This window comes from Amblyomma mixtum, unplaced genomic scaffold (assembly GCF_055824585.1).
Source record: "Amblyomma mixtum isolate Tamu unplaced genomic scaffold, ASM5582458v1 scaffold_21, whole genome shotgun sequence".
Taxonomy (NCBI): Eukaryota; Metazoa; Arthropoda; class Arachnida; order Ixodida; family Ixodidae; genus Amblyomma; species Amblyomma mixtum.
In genome coordinates this window covers 908988-921487 of record NW_028317718.1, presented here as the reverse complement: position 1 = coordinate 921487, position 12500 = coordinate 908988, and the positions used below count along the sequence as shown (strand labels likewise).

Below are 12500 nucleotides of genomic sequence, written 5' to 3'. Positions count from 1 at the left end.
TCGCTTTATTCGGACTTTGCCGTTCGGGCGCGTCTGCCCCGGTAGACGGGGTCGCTTTATTCGGACTTTGCCGTTCGGGCGCGTCTGGCCCGGTAGACGGGGTTGCCTCTTTCGGACTTTGCCGTTCGGGCGCGTCTGCCCCGGTAGACGGGGTCGCCTCTATCGGACTTTGCCGTTCGGGCGTGTCTGCCCCGGTAGACGGGGTTGCCTCTTTCGGACTTTGCCGTTCGGGCGCGTCTGGCCCGGTAGACGGGGTCGCTTTATTCGGACTTTGCCGTTCGGGCGCGTCTGCCCCGGTAGACGGGGTCGCTTTATTCGGACTTTGCCGTTCGGGCGCGTCTGCCCCGGTAGACGGGGTTGCCTCTTTCGGACTTTGCCGTTCGGGCGCGTCTGCCCCGGTAGACGGGGTCGCTTTATTCGGACTTTGCCGTTCGGGCGCGTCTGCCCCGGTAGACGGGGTTGCCTCTTTCGGACTTTGCCGTTCGGGCGCGTCTGCCCCGGTAGACGGGGTCGCCTCTTTCGGACTTTGCCGTTCGGGCGCGTCTGGCCCGGTAGACGGGGTCGCTTTATTCGGACTTTGCCGTTCGGGCGCGTCTGCCCCGGTAGACGGGGTCGCTTTATTCGGACTTTGCCGTTCGGGCGCGTCTGCCCCGGTAGACGGGGTCGCTTTATTGGGACTTTGCCGATCGGGCGCGTTCGCCCCGGTTGACGGGGATGCCCCTTTCGGACTTTGCCGTTCGGGCGCGTCTGCCCCGGTAGACGGGGTCGCCTCTATCGGACTTTGCCGTTCGGGCGCGTCTGCCCCGGTAGACGGGGTCGCTTTATTCGGACTTTGCCGTTCGGGCGCGTCTGCCCCGGTAGACGGGGTCGCTTTATTCGGACTTTGCCGTTCGGGCGCGTCTGCCCCGGTAGACGGGGTTGCCTCTTTCGGACTTTGCCGTTCGGGCGCGTTCGCCCCGGCCGACGCGGGCCGAAAGTCGTTTGCGACTTTGCCTTCCCTGTGTAGGGCGTTCAAAGGCGCATCTTTTGTTACCAATCTCGTCACTTTGCTACCAGTCTGGGCCGAGATACGTGCGATTGAACGGCATCGCCTAGGCAGACGCGGTACGGGGTTTTCGAATTTTTAAAGGTCCTTTTCTCTGGTGGAGCACGACGAATTTTACAGCGCCGCGTCGGCCGCGCTGCGGCGCATCTTTTTCGAGCATCGGCGCTCCTCTCCTGACATTGCGGTCGGAGCAGCGGGCGATTCACCGCTCGCGACAGGGAGACTTTGACCATTTCAAACTTTTCACGGCCGGCCGCTATGTCTCAAGCCTACGAATTTGAAGTCAGTGTGTAGGCGAATCTTTTGCCACCGGTCCCGTCGTTTTCCTGCCATTCTCGCTCGAGATAGGGGCGATTCAACAGTCTCGCCTAGGCAGACGCGGTTCCCTCCCCGGCGAACGCGGTAAACGGTCTTCGAGTTTTTAAAGGCCGAGCGCGACGAAATTTACGCCGCGGTTCGGCCGCGCTGCCGCGCATCTTGTGCAGTCATCGCCGACCCGCTGCTTCCAATGCAGCCGGAGCAGCGGGCGATTGACCAGGCTTCGCGGCGGTTCCCGTGGGCGCAGCCGCTCAATTTTTAGTTGCGCGCGTTGGGCTGAGAAAGGCGAACATTTTGAGACCTTTCCCGTCCCTTTCGCGCAACGCAAGTGAGAGTTACGCTCGTTTGAAGCTCGCCTAGGCAGACGCGGTCCCGCCTAGGCAGACGCGGTAAATGGTCTTCGAATTTTTAAAGGCACTTTGAACTGGCGGAGCGCGACGAAATTTACGCCACGGTTCGGCCGCGCCGGCGCGCATCTTGTGCAGTCATCGCGGACTCGATGCTTCCACTGTAGCCGGAGCAGCGGGTGATTGACCAGGCTCGCAAGGGGCCGCCTTTTCTAATCTTCGCGGCCGTTCCCGTGGGCGAATTCGCTCCATTCTTAGTTCCGCGTGTGGGGCTGAGAAGGGCGAACATTTCGAGACCTCTCCCGTCCCTTTCGCGCAACGCAAGTGAGAGTTACGCTCGTTTGAATCTCGCCTAGGCAGACGCGGCCCCGCCTAGGCAGACGCGGTTCCCTCCCCGGCGAACGCGGTAACTGGTTTTCGAATTTTTATAGTAACTTTCAACTGGCGCAACGCGACGAAATTTACGCCACGTGTCGGCCGCGCTGGCGCGCATCTTGTGCAGTCGTGCTCGACCCGCTGCTTCCACTGCGGCCGGAGCAGCGGGTGGTTGACCAGTCTCGCAAGGGGCCGCGTTTTCGAATTTTCGCGGCCGTTGCCTTGAGCGCAGCCACTCAATTTTTACTTGGTCGTGTTGGGCAAAGAATGGCGAATATTTTGAGACCTTTCCCGTCCCTTTCGCGCAACGCAAGTGAGAGTTACGCTCGTTTGAAGCTCGCCTAGGCAGACGCGGTCCCGCCTAGGCAGACGCGGTTGCCTCCCCGGCGGACGCGGTAAATGGTTTTCGAGTTTTTAAAGGCACTTTGAACTGGCGGAGCGCGACGAAATTTACGCCACGGTTCGGCCGCGCCGGCGCGCATCTTGTGCAGTCATCGCGGACTCGATGCTTCCACTGTAGCCGGAGCAGCGGGTGATTGACCAGGCTCGCAAGGGGCCGCCTTTTCTAATCTTCGCGGCCGTTCCCGTGGGCGAATCCGCTCCATTCTTAGTTCCGCGTGTGGGGCTGAGAAGGGCGAACATTTTGAGACCTTTCCCGTCCCTTTCGCGCAACGCAAGGGAGAGTTACGCTCGTTTGAAGCTCGCCTAGGCAGACGCGGTCCCGCCTAGGCAGACGCGGTTGCCTCCCCGGCGGACGCGGTAAATGGTTTTCGAGTTTTTAAAGGCACTTTGAACTGGCGGAGCGCGACGAAATTTACGCCACGGTTCGGCCGCGCCGGCGCGCATCTTGTGCAGTCATCGCGGACTCGATGCTTCCACTGTAGCCGGAGCAGCGGGTGATTGACCAGGCTCGCAAGGGGCCGCCTTTTCTAATCTTCGCGGCCGTTCCCGTGGGCGAATCCGCTCCATTCTTAGTTCCGCGTGTGGGGCTGAGAAGGGCGAACATTTCGAGACCTCTCCCGTCCGTTTCGCGCAACGCAAGTGAGAGTTACGCTCGTTTGAATCTCGCCTAGGCAGACGCGGCCCCGCCTAGGCAGACGCGGTTCCCTCCCCGGCGAACGCGGTAACTGGTTTTCGAATTTTTATAGTAACTTTCAACTGGCGCAACGCGACGAAATTTACGCCACGTGTCGGCCGCGCTGGCGCGCATCTTGTGCAGTCGTGCTCGACCCGCTGCTTCCACTGCGGCCGGAGCAGCGGGTGGTTGACCAGTCTCGCAAGGGGCCGCGTTTTCGAATTTTCGCGGCCGTTGCCTTGAGCGCAGCCGCTCAACTTTTACTTGGTCGTGTTGGGCTAAGAATGGCGAATATTTTGAGACCTTTCCCGTCTCTTTCGCGCAAAGCAAGGCAGAGTTACGTTCGTTTGAATCTCGCCTAGGCAGACGCGGCCCCGCCTAGGCAGACGCGGTTCCCTCCCCGGCGAACGCGGTAACTGGTTTTCGAATTTTTAAAGACACTTTCACCTGGCGCAACGCGACGAAATTTACGCCACGTGTCGGCCGCGCTGGCGCGCATCTTGTGCAGTCGTCCTCGACCCGCTGCTTCCACTGCGGCCGGAGCAGCGGGTGGTTGACCAGTCTCGCAAGGGGCCGCGTTTTCGAATTTTCGCGGCCGTTGCCTTGAGCGCAGCCACTCAATTTTTACTTGGTCGTGTTGGGCAAAGAATGGCGAATATTTTGAGACCTTTGCCGTCCCTTTCGCGCAACGCAAGTGAGAGTTACGCTCGTTTGAAGCTCGCCTAGGCAGACGCGGTCCCGCCTAGGCAGACGCGGTTGCCTCCCCGGCGGACGCGGTAAATGGTTTTCGAGTTTTTAAAGGCACTTTGAACTGGCGGAGCGCGACGAAATTTACGTCACGGTTCGGGCGCGCCGGCGCGCAGCTTGTGCAGTCATCGCGGACTCGATGCTTCCACTGTAGCCGGAGCAGCGGGTGATTGACCAGGTTCGCAAGGGGCCGCCTTTTCTAATCTTCGCGGCCGTTCCCGTGGGCGAATCCGCTCCATCATTAGTTCCGCGTGTGGGGCTGAGAAAGGCGAACATTTTGAGACCTTTCTCGTCCCTTTCGCGCAACGCAAGTGAGAGTTACGCTCGTTTGAAGCTCGCCTAGGCAGACGCGGTCCCGCCTAGGCAGACGCGGTTGTCTCCCCGGCGGACGCGGTAACTGGTTTTCGAGTTTTTAAAGGCACTTTGAACTGGCGGAGCGCGACGAAATTTACGCCACGGTTCGGCCGCGCCGGCGCGCATCTTGTGCAGTCATCGCGGACTCGATGCTTCCACTGTAGCCGGAGCAGCGGGTGATTGACCAGGCTCGCAAGGGGCCGCCTTTTCTAATCTTCGCGGCCGTTCCCGTAGGCGAATTCGCTCCATTCTTAGTTCCGCGTGTGGGGCTGAGAAGGGCGAACATTTCGAGACCTCTCCCGTCCCTTTCGCGCAACGCAAGTGAGAGTTACGCTCGTTTGAATCTCGCCTAGGCAGACGCGGCCCCGCCTAGGCAGACGCGGTTCCCTCCCCGGCGAACGCGGTAACTGGTTTTCGAATTTTTATAGTAACTTTCAACTGGCGCAACGCGACGAAATTTACGCCACGTGTCGGCCGCGCTGGCGCGCATCTTGTGCAGTCGTGCTCGACCCGCTGCTTCCACTGCGGCCGGAGCAGCGGGTGGTTGACCAGTCTCGCAAGGGGCCGCGTTTTCGAATTTTTGGCGGCCGTTGCCTTAAGCGCAGCCACTCAATTTTTACTTGGTCGTGTTGGGCAAAGAATGGCGAATATTTTGAGACCTTTCCCGTCCCTTTCGCGCAAAGCAAGGCAGAGTTACGTTCGTTTGAATCTCGCCTAGGCAGACGCGGCCCCCGCCTAGGCAGACGCGGTTCCCTCCCCGGCGAACGCGGTAACTGGTTTTCGAATTTTTAAAGGCACTTTCACCTGGCGCAACGCGACGAAATTTACGCCACGTGTCGGCCGCGCCGGCGCGCATCTTGTGCAGTCATCGCGGACTCGATGCTTCCACTGTAGCCGGAGCAGCGGGTGATTGACCAGGCTCGCAAGGGGCCGCCTTTTCTAATCTTCGCGGCCGTTCCCGTGGGCGAATCCGCTCCATTCTTAGTTCCGCGTGTGGGGCTGAGAAGGGCAAACATTTTGAGACCTTTCCCGTCCCTTTCGCGCAACGCAAGTGAGAGTTACGCTCGTTTGAAGCTCGCCTAGGCAGACGCGGTCCCGCCTAGGCAGACGCGGTTGCCTCCCCGGCGGACGCGGTAAATGGTTTTCGAGTTTTTAAAGGCACTTTGAACTGGCGGAGCGCGACGAAATTTACGTCACGGTTCGGCCGCGCCGGCGCGCAGCTTGTGCAGTCATCGCGGACTCGATGCTTCCACTGTAGCCGGAGCAGCGGGTGATTGACCAGGCTCGCAAGGGGCCGCCTTTTCTAATCTTCGCGGCCGTTCCCGTGGGCGGATCCGCTCGATTCTTAGTTCCGCGTGTGGGGCTGAGAAGGGCGAACATTTTGAGACCTCTCCCGTCCCTTTCGCGCAACGCAAGTGAGAGTTACGCTCGTTTGAATCTCGCCTAGGCAGACGCGGCCCCGCCTAGGCAGACGCGGTTCCCTCCCCGGCGAACGCGGTAACTGGTTTTCGAATTTTTATAGTAACTTTCAACTGGCGCAACGCGACGAAATTTACGACACGTGTCGGCCGCGCTGGCGCGCATCTTGTGCAGTCGTCCTCGACCCGCTGCTTCCACTGCGGCCGGAGCAGCGGGTGGTTGACCAGTCTCGCAAGGGGCCGCGTTTTCGAATTTTCGCGGCGGTTTCCGTGGGCGCAGCCGCTCACTTTTTAGTTGCGCGCGTTGGGCTGAGAAAGGCGAACATTTTGAGACCTTTCCCGTCCCTTTCGCGCAACGCAAGTGAGAGTTACGCTCGTTTGAAGCTCGCCTAGGCAGACGCGGTCCCGCCTAGGCAGACGCGGTTCCCTCCCCGGCGGACGCGGTAAACGGTTTTCGAATTTTTAAAGGCACTTTCACCTGGCGGAACGCGGCGAAATTTACGCCACGTGTCGGCCGCGCTGCGGCGCATCTTGTGCAGTCGTCCTCGACCCGCTGCTTCCACTGTAGCCGGAGCAGCGGGTGATTGACCAGGTTCGCAAGGGGCCGCCTTTTCGAATCTTCACGGCCGTTCCCGTGGGCGCAGCCGCTCAATTTTTAGTTCCGCGTGTGGGGCTGAGAAAGGCGAATATTTTGAGACCTTTCCCGTCCCTTTCGCGCAACGGAAGGCAGAGTTACGTTCGTTTGAAGCCCGCTCCGGTAGACGCGCTTATGACCCGCGGGGGTCTGGGTACTTATCGCTGCATATATAAGGGGGCATACCGCCTAGGCAGACGCGAAACAGTAAAGCGTCCGCTTTGTCAGCGAAGTCCGAAACGGACCTCTCGACGCCCGGGAGGTGAATTCGGGCTTTAGGCGGCCTCGGCAGATGTGATTTTCATGAGTTTGTGCATTATTTATGCGAGTTTTGCGGCGAACGCGCCTCGAGTACGGCGGCTCGCCCGACGGCTATGTCCACGAGTACGGCTCGTGCGGGGCGCCGCGGAAGCGCGGTTGTGCGATGCCGCAGCAAAGCGCGCACGATTTGAGTGGCTTTTGCGGCGAACGCTCCTCGAGTACGGCGGTTCGCCCGATGACAATGTCCACGAGTACGGCTCGTGCGGGGCGCCGCGGAAGTGCTTTTTGCGATGCCGCAGCAAAGCGCGCACGATTTGAGTGGCTTTTGCGGCGAACGCTCCTCGAGTACGGCGGTTCGCCCGATGACAATGTCCACGAGTACGGCTCGTGCGGGGCGCCGCGGAAGTGCTTTTTTGCGATGCCGCAGCAAAGCGCGCTCGATTTGAGGGGCTCTTGCCGCCAACGCGCCTCGAGTACGGCGGTTGGCCCGATGACAATGTCCACGAGTACGGCTCGTGCGGGGCGCCGGGGCAGCGCTTTCGTGCGATGCCGCAGGAAAGCGCGCACGATTTGAGCGGCTCTTGCGGCGAACGCGCCTCGAGTACGGCGGTTCGCCCGACGGCTATGTCCACGAGTACGGCTCGTGCGGGGCGCCGGGGCAGCGCTTTCGTGCGATGCCGCAGGAAAGCGCGCACGATTTGAGCGGCTCTTGCGGCGAACGCGCCTCGAGTACGGCGGTTCGCCCGATGACAATGTCCACGAGTACGGCTCGTGCGGGGCGCCGCGGAAGTGCTTTTTTGCGATGCCGCAGCAAAGCGCGCTCGATTTGAGGGGCTCTTGCCGCCAACGCGCCTCGAGTACGGCGGTTGGCCCGATGACAATGTCCACGAGTACGGCTCGTGCGGGGCGCCAGGGCAGCGCTTTCGTGCGATGCCGCAGGAAAGCGCGCACGATTTGAGCGGCTCTTGCGGCGAACGCGCCTCGAGTACGGCGCTTCGCCCGACGGCTATGTCCACGAGTACGGCTCGTGCGGGGCGCCGGGGATGCGCTTTCGTGCGATGCCGCAGCAAAGCGCGCACGATTTGAGCGGCTCTTGCGGCGAACGCGCCTCGAGTACGGCGGTTCGCCCGACGGCTATGTCCACGAGTACGGCTCGTGCGGGGCGCCGCGGAAGCGCGGCGTTGTGATGCCGCGGAAAAGCGCGCACGATTTGTGCGGCTCTTGCGGCGAAAGTGGCACGAGTACGGCGATTTACTCACCCACGGAGGTCTGGGTACTTATCGCTGCTATTATATGGGGGTCCCAGTGGAGCAGTCGGCGGCGCGCGCCCGCGTGTGCGCGCCGTGACCGGGTCTGATATGCGGCCTCGTGCCCAGCGTGTCCCCGTCCCTCGGACCCCACGGCATTCGTCTGCAGCCTCATCCGCGTCTGCGATAGGGGCTGGTTGTCGGACGACGCTGTTTCCACGTTTTACGAGGTGTGTTCCGTGCTACCCGGACTCGATTCCGTGCGAGCGCGCCGAAGACGCGGGCGTGTCCCGTCGTCTGGCGGCTTGGCCGTCTCGGCTACGCAGCAAGCGCCGTCCAGTTGCCTAATGCTGCGGCCCTAGAGGCCGATGTGCGCACTGGTGGGCGCGTTACAAATGCTTTGCCTAAAGGCACACGTGCTCTCTTGCCGCGTGGCGATTGCCGTACCTACGGGTCGGATGCCGCAGCGAGCTCGAACGATGCACGGGCAGCGCAAGCTGCCGCGAAAAAGATGCGTCGCGCGCTGGGGGTTTATGGCGGCCCTATCGGCGGCGACGAGGCACCCTTCTGGAGCGAAAAGGGAATGCCTATGCATCATACCTGGTTGATCCTGCCAGTAATCATATGCTTGTCTCAAAGATTAAGCCATGCATGTCTAAGTACATGCCGAAATAAGGCGAAACCGCGAATGGCTCATTAAATCAGTTATGGTTCCTTAGATCGTTTCTTTCTACTTGGACAACTGTGGCAATTCTAGAGCTAATACATGCATTGAGCCTGAAGGCCTTTGGCTGACGGGCGCTTTTATTAGACCAAGACCCATCGGGCTCTGCCCGTACTCTGTGGTGACTCTGGATAACTTTGTGCTGATCGCATGGCCATGAGCCGGCGACGTTTCTTTCAAGTGTCTGCCTTATCAACTTTCGATGGTAGGTTACTTGCCTACCATGGTTGTTACGGGTAACGGAGAATCAGGGTTCGATTCCGGAGAGGGAGCCTGAGAAACGGCTACCACATCCAAGGAAGGCAGCAGGCGCGCAAATTACCCACTCCCGGCACGGGGAGGTAGTGACGAAAAATAACAATACGGGACTCTTTTGAGGCCCCGTAATTGAAATGAGTACACTCTAAATCCTTTAACGAGGATCAATTGGAGGGCAAGTCTGGTGCCAGCAGCCGCGGTAATTCCAGCTCCAATAGCGTATACTAAAGCTGCTGCGGTTAAAAAGCTCGTAGTTGGATCTCAGTTCCAGACGAGTAGTGCATCTACCCGATGCGACGGCTCGGACTGAACATCATGCCGGTCCTCTCTTGGTGCCCTTCATTGGTGCGTCTCGAGGTGGCCTGCGCTTTTACTTTGAAAAAATTAGAGTGCTCAACGCAGGCGAGTCGCCTGAATAAACTTGCATGGAATAATAGAACAAGACCCCGTTTCTGTTCTGTTGGTTTTTGGAATACGGGGTAATGATTAAGAGGGACAGACGGGGGCATTCGTATTGCGGCGCTAGAGGTGAAATTCTTGGACCGTCGCAAGACGAACTACTGCGAAAGCATTTGCCAAGAATGTTTTCTTTGATCAAGAACGAAAGTCAGAGGTTCGAAGGCGATCAGATACCGCCCTAGTTCTGACCATAAACGATGCCAACCAGCGATCCGCCTGAGTTACTCAAATGACTCGGCGGGCAGCTTCCGGGAAACCAAAGTATTTGGGTTCCGGGGGAAGTATGGTTGCAAAGCTGAAACTTAAAGGAATTGACGGAAGGGCACCACCAGGAGTGGAGCCTGCGGCTTAATTTGACTCAACACGGGAAAACTTACCCGGCCCGGACACTGGGAGGATTGACAGATTGAGAGCTCTTTCTTGATTCGGTGGATGGTGGTGCATGGCCGTTCTTAGTTGGTGGAGCGATTTGTCTGGTTAATTCCGATAACGAACGAGACTCTAGCCTATTAAATAGGTGCGGGGTTCCCAGCACCTTACAACCTTCTTAGAGGGACAAGCGGCTCCTAGCCGCACGAAACAGAGCAATAACAGGTCTGTGATGCCCTTAGATGTCCGGGGCCGCACGCGCGCTACACTGAAGGAAGCAGCGTGTCTTTATCCCTGTCTGAAAAGACTGGGTAACCCGTGGAACTTCTTTCGTGATTGGGATAGGGGCTTGCAATTGTTCCCCTTGAACGAGGAATTCCCAGTAAGCGCGAGTCATAAGCTCGCGTTGATTACGTCCCTGCCCTTTGTACACACCGCCCGTCGCTACTACCGATTGAATGATTTAGTGAGGTCTTCGGACCGATGTCCGGCGCGGCCTTTCGGTTGCGCCGGTCTGTTGGAAAGATGACCAAACTTGATCATTTAGAGGAAGTAAAAGTCGTAACAAGGTTTCCGTAGGTGAACCTGCGGAAGGATCATTACCGGATTGTGCTTGTCACACCCGGCGCCGCCCCCACTTATAAGCGGGGGAAGGCCTCAACCGCGGAGTTGCGAGATTCTGAAGCCGCTTCTCTGCACAAACTGTTGCGCCCAGCGGAGCTCCGTCACCAAGGGAAAGTCGGACGGGCTGTATCCGCAGGTTTGAACGGCGTAACGCACCACTCATGGTGGGCTTTCGGTTGTCGACAACCGTCGAAGAGGCGCAAACAGAGCCGGTAGGCAGGCCGAGGGAAAGGCCTGCCCGCTGCCAAGGGAACGGCGGCGGCTGCTGCGAAGTACGAAAGGAAACGCTGCTCGCTGGCTTTGTCGTGTTGCGACCACGAGTCGGTAGGCGGGCCGAGGGAAAGGCCTGCCCGCTGCCAAGGGAACGGCGGCGGCTGCTGCGAAGTACGAAAGGAAACGCTGCTCGCTGGCTTTGTCGTGTTGCGACCACGAGTCGGTAGGCGGGCCGAGGGAAAGGCCTGCCCGCTGCCAAGGGAACGGCGGCGGCTGCTGCGAAGTACGAAAGGAAACGCTGCTCGCTGGCTTTGTCGTGTTGCGACCACGAGTCGGTAGGCGGGCCGAGGGAAAGGCCTGCCCGCTGCCAAGGGAACGGCGGCGGCTGCTGCGAAGTACGAAAGGAAACGCTGCTCGCTGGCTTTGTCGTGTTGCGACCACGAGTCGGTAGGCGGGCCGAGGGAAAGGCCTGCCCGCTGCCAAGGGAACGGCGGCGGCTGCTGCGAAGTACGAGAGGAACCGCGGCTCGCTGGCTTTGTCGTGTTGCGACCACCAGTCGGTAGGCGGGCCAAGGGAAAGGCCTGCCCGCTGCCAAGGGAACGGCGGCGGCTGCTGCGAAGTACGAGAGGAACCGCGGCTCGCTGGCTGGGAAACTGCGCTTCTGCGCGACGCGCACGCGGCGGGACGCGCGCGGCCCAGGGAACGGCCGCGCGCGAAAGGTCTCGCACTGCGGGCGCGGAGTCTGACGCCGCGCCGACGGCGCGAAAGGAGGCACCGGGACCGAAAAGGACGAGGGATTATAATCCCGCACTTTGAACGCATTCGCGGCAGCCGGGTTCTCTTGCTGCTTCGTCCTTCCCAGCCTTCGAGTAGTCTGTCGGTGCGCTACCGAAACGCCGTCCATGGCACTGTGGCCGGTGGGCTCCTATTGCGGGAGTAGACTGATGAACGTCCGCTTTGCGGCTTGTTCCAAGTACGCGCTGCGTAGCCACGGCTAGGCGGTGCCTGTCTCCTTGCGAAGCAATGATGTGGCGAAATGGTCGAGTAGGGAGCAGCACGATGGCGCACCCGGGGGCGGCCGGACCGGGGGGCGTTGGGAAAACCCCCTCCCCTACAAAAGGGTGCAGCAGCGGTAGGCGGTGATGACTCGCCTTGAAAGATGTGAACAGCAGTTGAGTGTGAACAGCAACAAAAAAACCGCTGCTGGAGTCCGGGGGTAGCGTCGCTGCAGATCGCAGAAAGGTGCGTGAGGACGGTGGCACAGAGCTCCAAGAATATATATTTCTAGCAAACGCCGGTGCTTCGAGGTGTTCTGCGGTCAAGCCCGTGCGTGTGGAGCGGGCGTGCCCAAGAAGGCACAAGAAGACCCACCTCTGATGAAGACCGGAATTGGAGCGTCACGCGTCGGCTCAGCACTTCTGCCTTAGTGGTTGCCAAATGCCTCGTCATCCTATTAGTGACGCGCAAGCCATTATCGCACAAAAGCTTCGAGAGACTTTGCTCGCTTTGGCTTTGAGGCACGCGCAGCATGCCGAACGGACGGCTGCGAGGTGCGAAAGACGTCGGTCGAAACTGCGACTGGAGACCAGGGGAAAAGCCCGGTGCCTAAAACCCTGGTTGTACTGTACGGATTTGAACAAACCAAACGCACGACTCTAAGCGGTGGATCACTCGGTTCTCGGGTCGATGAAGAACGCAGCCAGCTGCGAGACTTGGTGTGAATTGCAGGACACACTGAGCACTGATTCTTCGAACGCACATTGCGCCCTTGGGTCTTCCCTTGGGTTCGTCTGTCTGAGGGTCGGATCATATATCAAGAGAGGCGCCGGCGCCCGGGGATGGCGCGGCCGGTGACTCGTTTTGACCGTGTCGGCAAAGAGGACGGCTCTGTATGGAACGCCGAAGATCCCTCGAAAGACTTTGCGAATGAGGAGGAGAGCGGGTCGAACCCTTCAGCCGCGCGCAAAGCGGCAGAGTCGGGTCGCCCTGCGCTGACGTAACGCGGGCCGGCGGCTGCTAGCCGTAGAGCGTC

The 12500-nt window shown here is 60.0% G+C and overlaps 2 non-coding genes across 2 annotated transcripts; both read left to right on the top strand.

Annotated features, from left to right (window-relative positions):
- Positions 1 to 8418: 8418 nt before the first annotated feature.
- On the top strand, positions 8419 to 10233 carry LOC149324698 (small subunit ribosomal RNA). The gene has a single exon (XR_016286738.1). It is a non-coding gene; the product is annotated as a small subunit ribosomal RNA (ribosomal RNA).
- A 1886-nt stretch (positions 10234 to 12119) lies between these two features.
- Positions 12120 to 12272, top strand: LOC149324697 (5.8S ribosomal RNA). The gene has a single exon (XR_016286803.1). It is a non-coding gene; the product is annotated as a 5.8S ribosomal RNA (ribosomal RNA).
- Positions 12273 to 12500: the final 228 nt, after the last annotated feature.